Below are 12,420 nucleotides of genomic sequence, written 5' to 3' on the forward strand. Positions count from 1 at the left end.
AACAGGAGCGAATTGGAATGTACAAAGGAGGCTCGTTATGTGAGGAATGAATGACTACCACGAAGCCGTTCAGAATTGATTATTTTTCGGAATTTTCGAGACTCGACCTATCACCAGAAATCACCAGAAGCAAATCTGAAAGGATTTTGGAGGATCATGCCAGATGGAGTTAATGACTAGCAGTGATCAGTAATTACTGTTGAATTTTTGTAATTTTCATGAACCCATCTCTACCAAAGGCTCAGGAGAGAATTCGAATGGCTTTTCGAGGAAGCGTGCATGAGACATCAGTGGCTACATCTGATTCGTATTGAAGGTCTCATTTTTAGCAATTTACACTACCCATCTCTACCAAGTGACCAGCAGAGTATCTAAAAGGTCTTGGAGGATGATTCCATGAGGTACTAATTATATGCAGTGATCAGTAATAAATGTTTGATTTTTTAGTAATTTTCACGAACCAATCTCTACAAACTCAGGAGGAGAGACTCTGGATTGCTGGAGTCTTTACCACTAGGTGCTTGTAAAGAATGATTTTCGTTCTTTGAGTAATTTGCACAAACCGATCTGTTCCAACGCACCAAGAGAGAATGCAATTGTTTTTCCGGTGGATGATTCCATGGGAAATTCATCAGAAGACGAAGAGGAAGGAATTTTCTCTTTCCTACTAATTTTCACAAACCGATTTTATTCACAATCACCAGGAGTTAATTATCAAAGGATTTGGGAGGATGATTCCAAGTGTCATTAATTACTAACATTGATCAGGAAGAACTGTCTCATTTGGAGTAATTTTCATCAAATCATGAACTGATAGCTACCAAATCCCAAGAAGCGAATCTGAAAGGCTTTTGGGGGATGATTCCATTTGTCACTGATTGATTGCAGTGATCAGTTATAACTTTCTCATTTTTTAGCAATTTTCACGATCAATCTCCACCAAATCCTGAAGAGAGAATAGACTTGTGTTTTGGTGGATCTTTCCATGAGAAATAGATCAGGATACCAAATTAGGCATGTCTGTCTCATCTGGAGTAATTTTCACGAACTGCTCTGTATCATAGGACGAGAAGTGACTCCTCGGGTCTTTCAGGAAGATTCCTTCTCCAATTTATCTGTCGCGCACATCCAAGATGAATTTCTCATTTTGAGTATATTTCAGGAACTGATTTCTTCCAAGTCAACAGGAGCGAATTGGAATGTACAAAGGAGGCTCGTTATGTGAGGAATGAATGACTACCACGAAGCCGTTCAGAATTGATTATTTTTCGGAATTTTCGAGACTCGACCTATCACCAGAAATCACCAGAAGCAAATCTGAAAGGATTTTGGAGGATCATGCCAGATGGAGTTAATGACTAGCAGTGATCAGTAATTACTGTTGAATTTTTGTAATTTTCATGAACCCATCTCTACCAAAGGCTCAGGAGAGAATTCGAATGGCTTTTCGAGGAAGCGTGCATGAGACATCAATGGCTACATCTGATTCGTATTGAAGGTCTCATTTTTAGCAATTTACACTACCCATCTCTACCAAGTGACCAGCAGAGTATCTAAAAGGTCTTGGAGGATGATTCCATGAGGTACTAATTATATGCAGTGATCAGTAATAAATGTTTGATTTTTTAGTAATTTTCACGAACCAATCTCTACAAACTCAGGAGGAGAGATTCTGGATTGCTGGAGTCTTTACCACTAGGTGCTTGTAAAGAATGATTTTCGTTCTTTGAGTAATTTGCACAAACCGATCTGTTCCAACGCACCAAGAGAGAATGCAATTGTTTTTCCGGTGGATGATTCCATGGGAAATTCATCAGAAGACGGGTGAGGAAGGAATTTTCTCTTTCCTACTAATTTTCACAAACCGATTTTATTCACAATCACCAGGAGTTAATTATCAAAGGATTTGGGAGGATGATTCCAAGTGTCATTAATTACTAACATTGATCAGGAAGAACTGTCTCATTTGGAGTAATTTTCATCAAATCATGAACTGATAGCTACCAAATCCCAAGAAGCGAATCTGAAAGGCTTTTGGGGGATGATTCCATTTGTCACTGATTTATTGCAGTGATCAGTTATAACTTTCTCATTTTTTAGCAATTTTCACGATCAATCTCCACCAAATCCTGAAGAGAGAATAGACTTGTGTTTTGGTGGATCTTTCCATGAGAAATAGATCAGGATACCAGATTAGGCATGTCTGTCTCATCTGGAGTAATTTTCACGAACTGCTCTGTATCATAGGACGAGAAGTGACTCCTCGGGTCTTTCAGGAAGATTCCTTCTCCAATTTATCTGTCGCGCACATCCAAGATGAATTTCTCATTTTGAGTATATTTCAGGAACTGATTTCTTCCAAGTCAACAGGAGCGAATTGGAATGTACAAAGGAGGCTCGTTATGTGAGGAATGAATGACTACCACGAAGCCGTTCAGAATTGATTATTTTTCGGAATTTTCGAGACTCGACCTATCACCAGAAATCACCAGAAGCAAATCTGAAAGGATTTTGGAGGATCATGCCAGATGGAGTTAATGACTAGCAGTGATCAGTAATTACTGTTGAATTTTTGTAATTTTCATGAACCCATCTCTACCAAAGGCTCAGGAGAGAATTCGAATGGCTTTTCGAGGAAGCGTGCATGAGACATCAATGGCTACATCTGATTCGTATTGAAGGTCTCATTTTTAGCAATTTACACTACCCATCTCTACCAAGTGACCAGCAGAGTATCTAAAAGGTCTTGGAGGATGATTCCATGAGGTACTAATTATATGCAGTGATCAGTAATAAATGTTTGATTTTTTAGTAATTTTCACGAACCAATCTCTACAAACTCAGGAGGAGAGACTCTGGATTGCTGGAGTCTTTACCACTAGGTGCTTGTAAAGAATGATTTTCGTTCTTTGAGTAATTTGCACAAACCGATCTGTTCCAACGCACCAAGAGAGAATGCAATTGTTTTTCCGGTGGATGATTCCATGGGAAATTCATCAGAAGACGGGTGAGGAAGGAATTTTCTCTTTCCTACTAATTTTCACAAACCGATTTTATTCACAATCACCAGGAGTTAATTATCAAAGGATTTGGGAGGATGATTCCAAGTGTCATTAATTACTAACATTGATCAGGAAGAACTGTCTCATTTGGAGTAATTTTCATCAAATCATGAACTGATAGCTACCAAATCCCAAGAAGCGAATCTGAAAGGCTTTTGGGGGATGATTCCATTTGTCACTGATTTATTGCAATGATCAGTTATAACTTTCTCATTTTTTAGCAATTTTCACGATCAATCTCCACCAAATCCTGAAGAGAGAATAGACTTGTGTTTTGGTGGATCTTTCCATGAGAAATAGATCAGGATACCAAATTAGGCATGTCTGTCTCATCTGGAGTAATTTTCACGAACTGCTCTGTATCATAGGACGAGAAGTGACTCCTCGGGTCTTTCAGGAAGATTCCTTCTCCAATTTATCTGTCGCGCACATCCAAGATGAATTTCTCATTTTGAGTATATTTCAGGAACTGATTTCTTCCAAGTCAACAGGAGCGAATTGGAATGTACAAAGGAGGCTCGTTATGTGAGGAATGAATGACTACCACGAAGCCGTTCAGAATTGATTATTTTTCGGAATTTTCGAGACTCGACCTATCACCAGAAATCACCAGAAGCAAATCTGAAAGGATTTTGGAGGATCATGCCAGATGGAGTTAATGACTAGCAGTGATCAGTAATTACTGTTGAATTTTTGTAATTTTCATGAACCCATCTCTACCAAAGGCTCAGGAGAGAATTCGAATGGCTTTTCGAGGAAGCGTGCATGAGACATCAATGGCTACATCTGATTCGTATTGAAGGTCTCATTTTTAGCAATTTACACTACCCATCTCTACCAAGTGACCAGCAGAGTATCTAAAAGGTCTTGGAGGATGATTCCATGAGGTACTAATTATATGCAGTGATCAGTAATAAATGTTTGATTTTTTAGTAATTTTCACGAACCAATCTCTACAAACTCAGGAGGAGAGACTCTGGATTGCTGGAGTCTTTACCACTAGGTGCTTGTAAAGAATGATTTTCGTTCTTTGAGTAATTTGCACAAACCGATCTGTTCCAACGCACCAAGAGAGAATGCAATTGTTTTTCCGGTGGATGATTCCATGGGAAATTCATCAGAAGACGGGTGAGGAAGGAATTTTCTCTTTCCTACTAATTTTCACAAACCGATTTTATTCACAATCACCAGGAGTTAATTATCAAAGGATTTGGGAGGATGATTCCAAGTGTCATTAATTACTAACATTGATCAGGAAGAACTGTCTCATTTGGAGTAATTTTCATCAAATCATGAACTGATAGCTACCAAATCCCAAGAAGCGAATCTGAAAGGCTTTTGGGGGATGATTCCATTTGTCACTGATTTATTGCAGTGATCAGTTATAACTTTCTCATTTTTTAGCAATTTTCACGATCAATCTCCACCAAATCCTGAAGAGAGAATAGACTTGTGTTTTGGTGGATCTTTCCATGAGAAATAGATCAGGATACCAGATTAGGCATGTCTGTCTCATCTGGAGTAATTTTCACGAACTGCTCTGTATCATAGGACGAGAAGTGACTCCTCGGGTCTTTCAGGAAGATTCCTTCTCCAATTTATCTGTTGCGCACATCCAAGATGAATTTCTCATTTTGAGTATATTTCAGGAACTGATTTCTTCCAAGTCAACAGGAGCGAATTGGAATGTACAAAGGAGGCTCGTTATGTGAGGAATGAATGACTACCACGAAGCCGTTCAGAATTGATTATTTTTCGGAATTTTCGAGACTCGACCTATCACCAGAAATCACCAGAAGCAAATCTGAAAGGATTTTGGAGGATCATGCCAGATGGAGTTAATGACTAGCAGTGATCAGTAATTACTGTTGAATTTTTGTAATTTTCATGAACCCATCTCTACCAAAGGCTCAGGAGAGAATTCGAATGGCTTTTCGAGGAAGCGTGCATGAGACATCAATGGCTACATCTGATTCGTATTGAAGGTCTCATTTTTAGCAATTTACACTACCCATCTCTACCAAGTGACCAGCAGAGTATCTAAAAGGTCTTGGAGGATGATTCCATGAGGTACTAATTATATGCAGTGATCAGTAATAAATGTTTGATTTTTTAGTAATTTTCACGAACCAATCTCTACAAACTCAGGAGGAGAGACTCTGGATTGCTGGAGTCTTTACCACTAGGTGCTTGTAAAGAATGATTTTCGTTCTTTGAGTAATTTGCACAAACCGATCTGTTCCAACGCACCAAGAGAGAATGCAATTGTTTTTCCGGTGGATGATTCCATGGGAAATTCATCAGAAGACGGGTGAGGAAGGAATTTTCTCTTTCCTACTAATTTTCACAAACCGATTTTATTCACAATCACCAGGAGTTAATTATCAAAGGATTTGGGAGGATGATTCCAAGTGTCATTAATTACTAACATTGATCAGGAAGAACTGTCTCATTTGGAGTAATTTTCATCAAATCATGAACTGATAGCTACCAAATCCCAAGAAGCGAATCTGAAAGGCTTTTGGGGGATGATTCCATTTGTCACTGATTTATTGCAATGATCAGTTATAACTTTCTCATTTTTTAGCAATTTTCACGATCAATCTCCACCAAATCCTGAAGAGAGAATAGACTTGTGTTTTGGTGGATCTTTCCATGAGAAATAGATCAGGATACCAGATTAGGCATGTCTGTCTCATCTGGAGTAATTTTCACGAACTGCTCTGTACCATAGGACGAGAAGTGACTCCTCGGGTCTTTCAGGAAGATTCCTTCTCCAATTTATCTGTCGCGCACATCCAAGATGAATTTCTCATTTTGAGTATATTTCAGGAACTGATTTCTTCCAAGTCAACAGGAGCGAATTGGAATGTACAAAGGAGGCTCGTTATGTGAGGAATGAATGACTACCACGAAGCCGTTCAGAATTGATTATTTTTCGGAATTTTCGAGACTCGACCTATCACCAGAAATCACCAGAAGCAAATCTGAAAGGATTTTGGAGGATCATGCCAGATGGAGTTAATGACTAGCAGTGATCAGTAATTACTGTTGAATTTTTGTAATTTTCATGAACCCATCTCTACCAAAGGCTCAGGAGAGAATTCGAATGGCTTTTCGAGGAAGCGTGCATGAGACATCAATGGCTACATCTGATTCGTATTGAAGGTCTCATTTTTAGCAATTTACACTACCCATCTCTACCAAGTGACCAGCAGAGTATCTAAAAGGTCTTGGAGGATGATTCCATGAGGTACTAATTATATGCAGTGATCAGTAATAAATGTTTGATTTTTTAGTAATTTTCACGAACCAATCTCTACAAACTCAGGAGGAGAGACTCTGGATTGCTGGAGTCTTTACCACTAGGTGCTTGTAAAGAATGATTTTCGTTCTTTGAGTAATTTGCACAAACCGATCTGTTCCAACGCACCAAGAGAGAATGCAATTGTTTATCCGGTGGATGATTCCATGGGAAATTCATCAGAAGACGAAGAGGAAGGAATTTTCTCTTTCCTACTAATTTTCACAAACCGATTTTATTCACAATCACCAGGAGTTAATTATCAAAGGATTTGGGAGGATGATTCCAAGTGTCATTAATTACTAACATTGATCAGGAAGAACTGTCTCATTTGGAGTAATTTTCATCAAATCATGAACTGATAGCTACCAAATCCCAAGAAGCGAATCTGAAAGGCTTTTGGGGGATGATTCCATTTGTCACTGATTGATTGCAGTGATCAGTTATAACTTTCTCATTTTTTAGCAATTTTCACGATCAATCTCCACCAAATCCTGAAGAGAGAATAGACTTGTGTTTTGGTGGATCTTTCCATGAGAAATAGATCAGGATACCAAATTAGGCATGCCTGTCTCATCTGGAGTAATTTTCACGAACTGCTCTGTATCATAGGACGAGAAGTGACTCCTCGGGTCTTTCAGGAAGATTCCTTCTCCAATTTATCTGTCGCGCACATCCAAGATGAATTTCTCATTTTGAGTATATTTCAGGAACTGATTTCTTCCAAGTCAACAGGAGCGAATTGGAATGTACAAAGGAGGCTCGTTATGTGAGGAATGAATGACTACCACGAAGCCGTTCAGAATTGATTATTTTTCGGAATTTTCGAGACTCGACCTATCACCAGAAATCACCAGAAGCAAATCTGAAAGGATTTTGGAGGATCATGCCAGATGGAGTTAATGACTAGCAGTGATCAGTAATTACTGTTGAATTTTTGTAATTTTCATGAACCCATCTCTACCAAAGGCTCAGGAGAGAATTCGAATGGCTTTTCGAGGAAGCGTGCATGAGACATCAATGGCTACATCTGATTCGTATTGAAGGTCTCATTTTTAGCAATTTACACTACCCATCTCTACCAAGTGACCAGCAGAGTATCTAAAAGGTCTTGGAGGATGATTCCATGAGGTACTAATTATATGCAGTGATCAGTAATAAATGTTTGATTTTTTAGTAATTTTCACGAACCAATCTCTACAAACTCAGGAGGAGAGACTCTGGATTGCTGGAGTCTTTACCACTAGGTGCTTGTAAAGAATGATTTTCGTTCTTTGAGTAATTTGCACAAACCGATCTGTTCCAACGCACCAAGAGAGAATGCAATTGTTTTTCCGGTGGATGATTCCATGGGAAATTCATCAGAAGACGGGTGAGGAAGGAATTTTCTCTTTCCTACTAATTTTCACAAACCGATTTTATTCACAATCACCAGGAGTTAATTATCAAAGGATTTGGGAGGATGATTCCAAGTGTCATTAATTACTAACATTGATCAGGAAGAACTGTCTCATTTGGAGTAATTTTCATCAAATCATGAACTGATCGCTACCAAATCCCAAGAAGCGAATCTGAAAGGCTTTTGGGGGATAATTCCATTTGTCACTGATTTATTGCAGTGATCAGTTATAACTTTCTCATTTTTTAGCAATTTTCACGATCAATCTCCACCAAATCCTGAAGAGAGAATAGACTTGTGTTTTGGTGGATCTTTCCATGAGAAATAGATCAGGATACCAGATTAGGCATGTCTGTCTCATCTGGAGTAATTTTCACGAACTGCTCTGTATCATAGGACGAGAAGTGACTCCTCGGGTCTTTCAGGAAGATTCCTTCTCCAATTTATCTGTCGCGCACATCCAAGATGAATTTCTCATTTTGAGTATATTTCAGGAACTGATTTCTTCCAAGTCAACAGGAGCGAATTGGAATGTACAAAGGAGGCTCGTTATGTGAGGAATGAATGACTACCACGAAGCCGTTCAGAATTGATTATTTTTCGGAATTTTCGAGACTCGACCTATCACCAGAAATCACCAGAAGCAAATCTGAAAGGATTTTGGAGGATCATGCCAGATGGAGTTAATGACTAGCAGTGATCAGTAATTACTGTTGAATTTTTGTAATTTTCATGAACCCATCTCTACCAAAGGCTCAGGAGAGAATTCGAATGGCTTTTCGAGGAAGCGTGCATGAGACATCAATGGCTACATCTGATTCGTATTGAAGGTCTCATTTTTAGCAATTTACACTACCCATCTCTACCAAGTGACCAGCAGAGTATCTAAAAGGTCTTGGAGGATGATTCCATGAGGTACTAATTATATGCAGTGATCAGTAATAAATGTTTGATTTTTTAGTAATTTTCACGAACCAATCTCTACAAACTCAGGAGGAGAGACTCTGGATTGCTGGAGTCTTTACCACTAGGTGCTTGTAAAGAATGATTTTCGTTCTTTGAGTAATTTGCACAAACCGATCTGTTCCAACGCACCAAGAGAGAATGCAATTGTTTTTCCGGTGGATGATTCCATGGGAAATTCATCAGAAGACGGGTGAGGAAGGAATTTTCTCTTTCCTACTAATTTTCACAAACCGATTTTATTCACAATCACCAGGAGTTAATTATCAAAGGATTTGGGAGGATGATTCCAAGTGTCATTAATTACTAACATTGATCAGGAAGAACTGTCTCATTTGGAGTAATTTTCATCAAATCATGAACTGATAGCTACCAAATCCCAAGAAGCGAATCTGAAAGGCTTTTGGGGGATGATTCCATTTGTCACTGATTTATTGCAATGATCAGTTATAACTTTCTCATTTTTTAGCAATTTTCACGATCAATCTCCACCAAATCCTGAAGAGAGAATAGACTTGTGTTTTGGTGGATCTTTCCATGAGAAATAGATCAGGATACCAAATTAGGCATGTCTGTCTCATCTGGAGTAATTTTCACGAACTGCTCTGTATCATAGGACGAGAAGTGACTCCTCGGGTCTTTCAGGAAGATTCCTTCTCCAATTTATCTGTCGCGCACATCCAAGATGAATTTCTCATTTTGAGTATATTTCAGGAACTGATTTCTTCCAAGTCAACAGGAGCGAATTGGAATGTACAAAGGAGGCTCGTTATGTGAGGAATGAATGACTACCACAAAGCCGTTCAGAATTGATTATTTTTCGGAATTTTCGAGACTCGACCTATCACCAGAAATCACCAGAAGCAAATCTGAAAGGATTTTGGAGGATCATGCCAGATGGAGTTAATGACTAGCAGTGATCAGTAATTACTGTTGAATTTTTGTAATTTTCATGAACCCATCTCTACCAAAGGCTCAGGAGAGAATTCGAATGGCTTTTCGAGGAAGCGTGCATGAGACATCAATGGCTACATCTGATTCGTATTGAAGGTCTCATTTTTAGCAATTTACACTACCCATCTCTACCAAGTGACCAGCAGAGTATCTAAAAGGTCTTGGAGGATGATTCCATGAGGTACTAATTATATGCAGTGATCAGTAATAAATGTTTGATTTTTTAGTAATTTTCACGAACCAATCTCTACAAACTCAGGAGGAGAGACTCTGGATTGCTGGAGTCTTTACCACTAGGTGCTTGTAAAGAATGATTTTCGTTCTTTGAGTAATTTGCACAAACCGATCTGTTCCAACGCACCAAGAGAGAATGCAATTGTTTTTCCGGTGGATGATTCCATGGGAAATTCATCAGAAGACGGGTGAGGAAGGAATTTTCTCTTTCCTACTAATTTTCACAAACCGATTTTATTCACAATCACCAGGAGTTAATTATCAAAGGATTTGGGAGGATGATTCCAAGTGTCATTAATTACTAACATTGATCAGGAAGAACTGTCTCATTTGGAGTAATTTTCATCAAATCATGAACTGATAGCTACCAAATCCCAAGAAGCGAATCTGAAAGGCTTTTGGGGGATGATTCCATTTGTCACTGATTTATTGCAATGATCAGTTATAACTTTCTCATTTTTTAGCAATTTTCACGATCAATCTCCACCAAATCCTGAAGAGAGAATAGACTTGTGTTTTGGTGGATCTTTCCATGAGAAATAGATCAGGATACCAAATTAGGCATGTCTGTCTCATCTGGAGTAATTTTCACGAACTGCTCTGTATCATAGGACGAGAAGTGACTCCTCGGGTCTTTCAGGAAGATTCCTTCTCCAATTTATCTGTCGCGCACATCCAAGATGAATTTCTCATTTTGAGTATATTTCAGGAACTGATTTCTTCCAAGTCAACAGGAGCGAATTGGAATGTACAAAGGAGGCTCGTTATGTGAGGAATGAATGACTACCACGAAGCCGTTCAGAATTGATTATTTTTCGGAATTTTCGAGACTCGACCTATCACCAGAAATCACCAGAAGCAAATCTGAAAGGATTTTGGAGGATCATGCCAGATGGAGTTAATGACTAGCAGTGATCAGTAATTACTGTTGAATTTTTGTAATTTTCATGAACCCATCTCTACCAAAGGCTCAGGAGAGAATTCGAATGGCTTTTCGAGGAAGCGTGCATGAGACATCAATGGCTACATCTGATTCGTATTGAAGGTCTCATTTTTAGCAATTTACACTACCCATCTCTACCAAGTGACCAGCAGAGTATCTAAAAGGTCTTGGAGGATGATTCCATGAGGTACTAATTATATGCAGTGATCAGTAATAAATGTTTGATTTTTTAGTAATTTTCACGAACCAATCTCTACAAACTCAGGAGGAGAGACTCTGGATTGCTGGAGTCTTTACCACTAGGTGCTTGTAAAGAATGATTTTCGTTCTTTGAGTAATTTGCACAAACCGATCTGTTCCAACGCACCAAGAGAGAATGCAATTGTTTTTCCGGTGGATGATTCCATGGGAAATTCATCAGAAGACGGGTGAGGAAGGAATTTTCTCTTTCCTACTAATTTTCACAAACCGATTTTATTCACAATCACCAGGAGTTAATTATCAAAGGATTTGGGAGGATGATTCCAAGTGTCATTAATTACTAACATTGATCAGGAAGAACTGTCTCATTTGGAGTAATTTTCATCAAATCATGAACTGATCGCTACCAAATCCCAAGAAGCGAATCTGAAAGGCTTTTGGGGGATGATTCCATTTGTCACTGATTTATTGCAGTGATCAGTTATAACTTTCTCATTTTTTAGCAATTTTCACGATCAATCTCCACCAAATCCTGAAGAGAGAATAGACTTGTGTTTTGGTGGATCTTTCCATGAGAAATAGATCAGGATACCAGATTAGGCATGTCTGTCTCATCTGGAGTAATTTTCACGAACTGCTCTGTATCATAGGACGAGAAGTGACTCCTCGGGTCTTTCAGGAAGATTCCTTCTCCAATTTATCTGTCGCGCACATCCAAGATGAATTTCTCATTTTGAGTATATTTCAGGAACTGATTTCTTCCAAGTCAACAGGAGCGAATTGGAATGTACAAAGGAGGCTCGTTATGTGAGGAATGAATGACTACCACGAAGCCGTTCAGAATTGATTATTTTTCGGAATTTTCGAGACTCGACCTATCACCAGAAATCACCAGAAGCAAATCTGAAAGGATTTTGGAGGATCATGCCAGATGGAGTTAATGACTAGCAGTGATCAGTAATTACTGTTGAATTTTTGTAATTTTCATGAACCCATCTCTACCAAAGGCTCAGGAGGGAATTCGAATGGCTTTTCGAGGAAGCGTGCATGAGACATCAATGGCTACATCTGATTCGTATTGAAGGTCTCATTTTTAGCAATTTACACTACCCATCTCTACCAAGTGACCAGCAGAGTATCTAAAAGGTCTTGGAGGATGATTCCATGAGGTACTAATTATATGCAGTGATCAGTAATAAATGTTTGATTTTTTAGTAATTTTCACGAACCAATCTCTACAAACTCAGGAGGAGAGACTCTGGATTGCTGGAGTCTTTACCACTAGGTGCTTGTAAAGAATGATTTTCGTTCTTTGAGTAATTTGCACAAACCGATCTGTTCCAACGCACCAAGAGAGAAT

The sequence above is a fragment of the Eretmochelys imbricata genome, unplaced genomic scaffold (assembly GCF_965152235.1).
Source record: "Eretmochelys imbricata isolate rEreImb1 unplaced genomic scaffold, rEreImb1.hap1 Scaffold_29, whole genome shotgun sequence".
Taxonomy (NCBI): domain Eukaryota; kingdom Metazoa; phylum Chordata; order Testudines; family Cheloniidae; genus Eretmochelys; species Eretmochelys imbricata.